This window comes from Lissotriton vulgaris, unplaced genomic scaffold (genome assembly GCF_964263255.1).
Source record: "Lissotriton vulgaris unplaced genomic scaffold, aLisVul1.2 SCAFFOLD_170, whole genome shotgun sequence".
Taxonomy (NCBI): Eukaryota; Metazoa; Chordata; class Amphibia; order Caudata; family Salamandridae; genus Lissotriton; species Lissotriton vulgaris.
This window is the reverse complement of record NW_028241432.1, coordinates 884152-893658: the sequence shown is the minus strand read 5'-3', so window position 1 is coordinate 893658 and position 9507 is coordinate 884152.

Below are 9507 nucleotides of genomic sequence, written 5' to 3'. Positions count from 1 at the left end.
AAAGCGTTTCCAACTCCACTTACAAGTAAAACTAGCTAAAATGTGCCTGGCTGCTATTCACTGAAAAGCTCATTCTGCTTACATTTTTGGCACACGGTTGCTCCTACAGGGTCAGCTGAGCAGCGAATTTCTATTTAACCACCTGCTATCATGAGAGACCTCAGGGCTGCATGTTTTTAGCCCAGTACTGATCCTGAAAAGCGTTTCCAACCCCACTTACAAGTAAAACTAGCCAAAATGTGCCTTGCTGCTATTCACTGAAAAGCTCATTCTGCTTACATTTTTGGCATACGGTTGCTCCTACAGGGTCAGCTGAGCAGCGAATTTCTATTTAACCACCTGCTATCATGAGAGACCTCAGGGCTGCATGTTTTGAGCCCAGTACTGATCCTGAAAAGAGTTTCCAACCCCAGTTACAAGTAAAACTAGCTAAAATTTGCCTGGCTGCTCTTCACTGAAAAGCTCATTCTGCGTACATTTTTGGCATACGTTTGCTCCTACAGGGTCAGCTGATCAGCGAATTTCTATTTAACCACCTGCTATCATGAGAGACCTCAAGGCTGCATGTTTTGAGCCCAGTACTGAGCCCGAAAAGCGTTTCCAACCTCACTTACAATTAAAACTAGCTAAAATGTGCCTGTCTGCTTTTCACTGAAAAGCTCATTCTGCTTACATTTTTAGCATACGGTTGCTCCTACAGGGTCAGCTGAGCAGCGAATTTCTATTTAACCACCTGCTATCATGAGAGACCTCAGGGCTGCATGTTTTTAGCCCAGTACTGATCCTGAAAAGCGTTTCAACCCCACTTACAAGTAAAACTAGCCAAAATGTGCCTGGCTGCTATTCACTGAAAAGCTCATTCTGCTTACATTTTTGGCACACGGTTGCTCCTACAGGGTCAGCTGAGCAGCGAATTTCTATTTAACCACCTGCTATCATGAGAGACCTCAGGGCTGCATGTTTTTAGCCCAGTACTGATCCTGAAAAGCGTTTCCAACCCCACTTACAAGTAAAACTAGCCAAAATGTGCCTGGCTGCTATTCACTGAAAAGCTCATTCTGCTTACATTTTTGGCATACGGTTGCTCCTACAGGGTCAGCTGAGCAGCGAATTTCTATTTAACCACCTGCTATCATGAGAGACCTCAGGGCTGCATGTTTTGAGCCCAGTACTGATCCTGAAAAGAGTTTCCAACCCCAGTTACAAGTAAAACTAGCTAAAATGTGCCTGGCTGCTATTCACTGAAAAGCTCATTCTGCTTACATTTTTGGCATACGTTTGCTCCTACAGGGTCAGCTGAGCAGCGAATTTCTATTTAACCACCTGCTATCATGAGAGACCTCAGGGCTGCATGTTTTGAGCCCAGTACTGAGCCTGAAAAGCGTTTCCAACTCCACTTACAAGTAAAACTAGCTAAAATTTGCCTGGCTGCTTTTCACTGAAAAGCTCATTCTGCTTAAATTTTTGGCATACGGTTGCTCCTACAGGGTCAGCTGAGCAGCGAATTTCTATTTAACCACCTGCTATCATGAGAGACCTCAGGGCTGCATGTTTTGAGCCCAGTACTGATCCTGAAAAGCGTTTCCAACCCCACTTACAAGTAAAACTAGCTAAAATGTGCCTGGCTGCTATTCACTGAAAAGCTCATTCTGCTTACATTTTTGGCATACGTTTGCTCCTACAGGGTCAGCTGAGCAGCGAATTTCTATTTAACCACCTGCTATCATGAGAGACCTCAGGGCTGCATGTTTTGAGCCCAGTACTGAGCCTGAAAAGCGTTTCCAACTCCACTTACAAGTAAAACTAGCTAAAATTTGCCTGGCTGCTTTTCACTGAAAAGCTCATTCTGCTTAAATTTTTGGCATACGGTTGCTCCTACAGGGTCAGCTGAGCAGCGAATTTCTATTTAACCACCTGCTATCATGAGAGACCTCAGGGCTGCATGTTTTGAGCCCAGTACTGATCCTGAAAAGCGTTTCCAACCCCACTTACAAGTAAAACTAGCTAAAATGTGCCTGGCTGCTATTCACTGAAAAGCTCATTCTGCTTACATTTTTGGCATACGGTTGCTCCTACAGGGTCAGCTGAGCAGCGAATTTCTATTTAACCACCTGCTATCATGAGAGACCTCAGGGCTGCATGTTTTGAGCCCAGTACTGATCCTAAAAAGCGTTTCCAACTCCACTTACAAGTAAAACTAGCTAAAATGTGCCTGGCTGCTATTCACTGAAAAGCTCATTCTGCTTACATTTTTGGCACACGGTTGCTCCTACAGGGTCAGCTGAGCAGCGAATTTCTATTTAACCACCTGCTATCATGAGAGACCTCAGGGCTGCATGTTTTTAGCCCAGTACTGATCCTGAAAAGCGTTTCCAACCCCACTTACAAGTAAAACTAGCCAAAATGTGCCTGGCTGCTATTCACTGAAAAGCTCATTCTGCTTACATTTTTGGCATACGGTTGCTCCTACAGGGTCAGCTGAGCAGCGAATTTCTATTTAACCACCTGCTATCATGAGAGACCTCAGGGCTGCATGTTTTGAGCCCAGTACTGATCCTGAAAAGAGTTTCCAACCCCAGTTACAAGTAAAACTAGCTAAAATTTGCCTGGCTGCTCTTCACTGAAAAGCTCATTCTGCGTACATTTTTGGCATACGTTTGCTCCTACAGGGTCAGCTGATCAGCGAATTTCTATTTAACCACCTGCTATCATGAGAGACCTCAAGGCTGCATGTTTTGAGCCCAGTACTGAGCCCGAAAAGCGTTTCCAACCTCACTTACAATTAAAACTAGCTAAAATGTGCCTGTCTGCTTTTCACTGAAAAGCTCATTCTGCTTACATTTTTAGCATACGGTTGCTCCTACAGGGTCAGCTGAGCAGCGAATTTCTATTTGACCACCTGCTATCATGAGAGACCTCAGGGCTGCATGTTTTTAGCCCAGTACTGATCCTGAAAAGCGTTTCAACCCCACTTACAAGTAAAACTAGCCAAAATGTGCCTGGCTGCTATTCACTGAAAAGCTCATTCTGCTTACATTTTTGGCACACGTTTGCTCCTGCTGGGTCAGCCAAGTGGCAAATTTCTACTTAACCACCTGCTATCATGAGAGACCTCAGGGCTACATGTTTTGAGCCCAGTACTGATCCTGAAAAGAGTTTCAAACCCCACTTACAAGTAAAACTGGCTAAAATGTGCCTGGCTGCTATTCACTGAAAAGCTCATTCTGCTTACATTTTTGGCATACGTTTGCTCCTACAGGGTCAGCCTAGCAGCGAATTTCTATTTAACCACCTGCTATCATGAGAGACCTCAAGGCTGCATGTTTTGAGCCCAGTACTGAGCCTGAAAAGCGTTTCCAACTCCACTTACAAGTAAAACTAGCTAAAATTTGCCTGGCTGCTCTTCACTGAAAAGCTCATTCTGCGTAAATTTTTGGCATACGTTTGCTCCTACAGGGTCAGCTGATCAGCGAATTTCTATTTAACCACCTGCTATCATGAGAGACCTCAAGGCTGCATGTTGTGAGCCCAGTACTGAGCCCGAAAAGCGTTTCCAACCTCACTTACAAGTAAAACTAGCTAAAATGTGCCTGGCTGCTTTTCACTGAAAAGCTCATTCTGCTTACATTTTTGGCATACGGTTGCTCCTACAGGGTCAGCTGAGCAGCGAATTTCTATTTAACCACCTGCTATCATGAGAGACCTCAGGGCTGCATGTTTTGAGCCCAGTACTGATCCTAAAAAGCGTTTCCAACTCCACTTACAAGTAAAACTAGCTAAAATGTGCCTGGCTGCTATTCACTGAAAAGCTCATTCTGCTTACATTTTTGGCACACGGTTGCTCCTACAGGGTCAGCTGAGCAGCGAATTTCTATTTAACCACCTGCTATCATGAGAGACCTCAGGGCTGCATGTTTTTAGCCCAGTACTGATCCTGAAAAGCGTTTCCAACCCCACTTACAAGTAAAACTAGCCAAAATGTGCCTTGCTGCTATTCACTGAAAAGCTCATTCTGCTTACATTTTTGGCATACGGTTGCTCCTACAGGGTCAGCTGAGCAGCGAATTTCTATTTAACCACCTGCTATCATGAGAGACCTCAGGGCTGCATGTTTTGAGCCCAGTACTGATCCTGAAAAGAGTTTCCAACCCCAGTTACAAGTAAAACTAGCTAAAATTTGCCTGGCTGCTCTTCACTGAAAAGCTCATTCTGCGTACATTTTTGGCATACGTTTGCTCCTACAGGGTCAGCTGATCAGCGAATTTCTATTTAACCACCTGCTATCATGAGAGACCTCAAGGCTGCATGTTTTGAGCCCAGTACTGAGCCCGAAAAGCGTTTCCAACCTCACTTACAATTAAAACTAGCTAAAATGTGCCTGTCTGCTTTTCACTGAAAAGCTCATTCTGCTTACATTTTTAGCATACGGTTGCTCCTACAGGGTCAGCTGAGCAGCGAATTTCTATTTAACCACCTGCTATCATGAGAGACCTCAGGGCTGCATGTTTTTAGCCCAGTACTGATCCTGAAAAGCGTTTCAACCCCACTTACAAGTAAAACTAGCCAAAATGTGCCTGGCTGCTATTCACTGAAAAGCTCATTCTGCTTACATTTTTGGCACACGGTTGCTCCTACAGGGTCAGCTGAGCAGCGAATTTCTATTTAACCACCTGCTATCATGAGAGACCTCAGGGCTGCATGTTTTTAGCCCAGTACTGATCCTGAAAAGCGTTTCCAACCCCACTTACAAGTAAAACTAGCCAAAATGTGCCTGGCTGCTATTCACTGAAAAGCTCATTCTGCTTACATTTTTGGCATACGGTTGCTCCTACAGGGTCAGCTGAGCAGCGAATTTCTATTTAACCACCTGCTATCATGAGAGACCTCAGGGCTGCATGTTTTGAGCCCAGTACTGATCCTGAAAAGAGTTTCCAACCCCAGTTACAAGTAAAACTAGCTAAAATGTGCCTGGCTGCTATTCACTGAAAAGCTCATTCTGCTTACATTTTTGGCATACGTTTGCTCCTACAGGGTCAGCTGAGCAGCGAATTTCTATTTAACCACCTGCTATCATGAGAGACCTCAGGGCTGCATGTTTTGAGCCCAGTACTGATCCTGAAAAGCGTTTCCAACTCCACTTACAAGTAAAACTAGCTAAAATGTGCCTGGCTGCTATTCACTGAAAAGCTCATTCTGCTTACATTTTTGGCACACGGTTGCTCCTACAGGGTCAGCTGAGCAGCGAATTTCTATTTAACCACCTGCTATCATGAGAGACCTCAGGGCTGCATGTTTTTAGCCCAGTACTGAGCCCGAAAAGCGTTTCCAACCTCACTTACAATTAAAACTAGCTAAAATGTGCCTGTCTGCTTTTCACTGAAAAGCTCATTCTGCTTACATTTTTAGCATACGGTTGCTCCTACAGGGTCAGCTGAGCAGCGAATTTCTATTTAACCACCTGCTATCATGAGAGACCTCAGGGCTGCATGTTTTGAGCCCAGTACTGATCCTGAAAAGCGTTTCCAACCCCACTTACAAGTAAAACTAGCTAAAATGTGCCTGGCTGCTATTCACTGAAAAGCTCATTCTGCTTACATTTTTGGCATACGGTTGCTCCTACAGGGTCAGCTGAGCAGCGAATTTCTATTTAACCACCTGCTATCATGAGAGACCTCAGGGCTGCATGTTTTGAGCCGAGTACTGATCCTGAAAAGCGTTTCCAACCCCACTTAACAGGAAAACTAGCTAAAATGTGCCTGGCTGCTATTCACTGAAAAGCTCATTCTGTGTACATTTTTGGCATATGTTTGCTCCTGCTGGGTCAGCCAAGTGGCAAATTTCTACTTAACCACCTGCTATCATGAGAGACCTTAAGGCTGCATGTTTTGAGCCGAGTACTGAGCCTGAAAAGCGTTTCCAACTCCACTTACAAGTAAAACTAGCTAAAATTTGCCTGGCTGCTCTTCACTGAAAAGCTCATTCTGCGTACATTTTTGGCATACATTTGCTCCTGCCGGGTCAGCTGAGCAGCGAATTTCTATTTAACCACCTGCTATCATGAGAGACCTCAGGGCTGCATGTTTTGAGCCCAGTACTGATCCTGAAAAGCGTTTCCAACTCCACTTACAAGGAAAACTAGCTAAAATGTGCGTGGCTGCTCTTCACTAAAAAGCTCATTCTGCGTACATTTTTGGAATACGTTTGCTCCTGCTGGGTCAGCCAAGTGGCAAATTTCTACTTAACCACCTGCTATCATGAGAGACCTCAGGGCTGCATGTTTTGAGCCCAGTACTGATCCTGAAAAGAGTTTCAAACCCCACTTACAAGTAAAACTAGCTAAAATGTGCCTGGCTGCTATTCACTGAAAAGCTCATTCTGCTTACATTTTTGGCATACGTTTGCTCCTACAGGGTCAGCCTAGCAGCGAATTTCTATTTAACCACCTGCTATCATGAGAGACCTCAAGGCTGCATGTTTTGAGCCCAGTACTGAGCCTGAAAAGCGTTTCCAACTCCACTTACAAGTAAAACTAGCTAAAATTTGCCTGGCTGCTCTTCACTGAAAAGCTCATTCTGCGTAAATTTTTGGCATACGTTTGCTCCTACAGGGTCAGCTGATCAGCGAATTTCTATTTAACCACCTGCTATCATGAGAGACCTCAAGGCTGCATGTTGTGAGCCCAGTACTGAGCCCGAAAAGCGTTTCCAACCTCACTTACAAGTAAAACTAGCTAAAATGTGCCTGGCTGCTTTTCACTGAAAAGCTCATTCTGCTTACATTTTTGGCATACGGTTGCTCCTACAGGGTCAGCTGAGCAGCGAATTTCTATTTAACCACCTGCTATCATGAGAGACCTCAGGGCTGCATGTTTTGAGCCCAGTACTGATCCTGAAAAGCGTTTCCAACCCCACTTACAAGTAAAACTAGCTAAAATGTGCCTGGCTGCTATTCACTGAAAAGCTCATTCTGCTTACATTTTTGGCATACGGTTGCTCCTACAGGGTCAGCTGAGCAGCGAATTTCTATTTAACCACCTGCTATCATGAGAGACCTCAGGGCTGCATGTTTTGAGCCCAGTACTGATCCTAAAAAGCGTTTCCAACTCCACTTACAAGTAAAACTAGCTAAAATGTGCCTGGCTGCTATTCACTGAAAAGCTCATTCTGCTTACATTTTTGGCACACGGTTGCTCCTACAGGGTCAGCTGAGCAGCGAATTTCTATTTAACCACCTGCTATCATGAGAGACCTCAGGGCTGCATGTTTTTAGCCCAGTACTGATCCTGAAAAGCGTTTCCAACCCCACTTACAAGTAAAACTAGCCAAAATGTGCCTGGCTGCTATTCACTGAAAAGCTCATTCTGCTTACATTTTTGGCATACGGTTGCTCCTACAGGGTCAGCTGAGCAGCGAATTTCTATTTAACCACCTGCTATCATGAGAGACCTCAGGGCTGCATGTTTTGAGCCCAGTACTGAGCCCGAAAAGCGTTTCCAACCTCACTTACAATTAAAACTAGCTAAAATGTGCCTGTCTGCTTTTCACTGAAACGCTCATTCTGCTTACATTTTTAGCATACGGTTGCTCCTACAGGGTCAGCTGAGCAGCGAATTTCTATTTAACCACCTGCTATCATGAGAGACCTCAGGGCTGCATGTTTTTAGCCCAGTACTGATCCTGAAAAGCGTTTCCAACCCCACTTACAAGTAAAACTAGCTAAAATGTGCCTGGCTGCTATTCACTGAAAAGCTCATTCTGCTTACATTTTTGGCATACTGTTGCTCCTACAGGGTCAGCTGAGCAGCGAATTTCTATTTAACCACCTGCTATCATGAGAGACCTCAGGGCTGCATGTTTTGAGCCCAGTACTGATCCTGAAAAGAGTTTCAAACCCCACTTACAAGTAAAACTAGCTAAAATGTGCCTGGCTGCTATTCACTGAAAAGCTCATTCTGCTTACATTTTTGGCATACGTTTGCTCCTACAGGGTCAGCCTAGCAGCGAATTTCTATTTAACCACCTGCTATCATGAGAGACCTCAAGGCTGCATGTTTTGAGCCCAGTACTGAGCCTGAAAAGCGTTTCCAACTCCACTTACAAGTAAAACTAGCTAAAATTTGCCTGGCTGCTCTTCACTGAAAAGCTCATTCTGCGTAAATTTTTGGCATACGTTTGCTCCTACAGGGTCAGCTGATCAGCGAATTTCTATTTAACCACCTGCTATCATGAGAGACCTCAAGGCTGCATGTTGTGAGCCCAGTACTGAGCCCGAAAAGCGTTTCCAACCTCACTTACAAGTAAAACTAGCTAAAATGTGCCTGGCTGCTTTTCACTGAAAAGCTCATTCTGCTTACATTTTTGGCATACGGTTGCTCCTACAGGGTCAGCTGAGCAGCGAATTTCTATTTAACCACCTGCTATCATGAGAGACCTCAGGGCTGCATGTTTTGAGCCCAGTACTGATCCTGAAAAGCGATTCCAACCCCACTTACAAGTAAAACTAGCTAAAATGTGCCTGGCTGCTATTCACTGAAAAGCTCATTCTGCTTACATTTTTGGCATACGGTTGCTCCTACAGGGTCAGCTGAGCAGCGAATTTCTATTTAACCACCTGCTATCATGAGAGACCTCAGGGCTGCATGTTTTGAGCCCAGTACTGATCCTAAAAAGCGTTTCCAACTCCACTTACAAGTAAAACTAGCTAAAATGTGCCTGGCTGCTATTCACTGAAAAGCTCATTCTGCTTACATTTTTGGCACACGGTTGCTCCTACAGGGTCAGCTGAGCAGCGAATTTCTATTTAACCACCTGCTATCATGAGAGACCTCAGGGCTGCATGTTTTTAGCCCAGTACTGATCCTGAAAAGCGTTTCCAACCCCACTTACAAGTAAAACTAGCCAAATGTGCCTGGCTGCTATTCACTGAAAAGCTCATTCTGCTTACATTTTTGGCATACGGTTGCTCCTACAGGGTCAGCTGAGCAGCGAATTTCTATTTAACCACCTGCTATCATGAGAGACCTCAGGGCTGCATGTTTTGAGCCCAGTACTGAGCCCGAAAAGCGTTTCCAACCTCACTTACAATTAAAACTAGCTAAAATGTGCCTGTCTGCTTTTCACTGAAAAGCTCATTCTGCTTACATTTTTAGCATACGGTTGCTCCTACAGGGTCAGCTGAGGAGCGAATTTCTATTTAACCACCTGCTATCATGAGAGACCTCAGGGCTGCATGTTTTGAGCCCAGTACTGATCCTAAAAAGCGTTTCCAACTCCACTTACAAGTAAAACTAGCTAAAATGTGCCTGGCTGCTATTCACTGAAAAGCTCATTCTGCTTACATTTTTGGCACACGGTTGCTCCTACAGGGTCAGCTGAGCAGCGAATTTCTATTTAACCACCTGCTATCATGAGAGACCTCAGGGCTGCATGTTTTTAGCCCAGTACTGATCCTGAAAAGCGTTTCCAACCCCACTTGCAAGTAAAACTAGCCAAAATGTGCCTGGCTGCT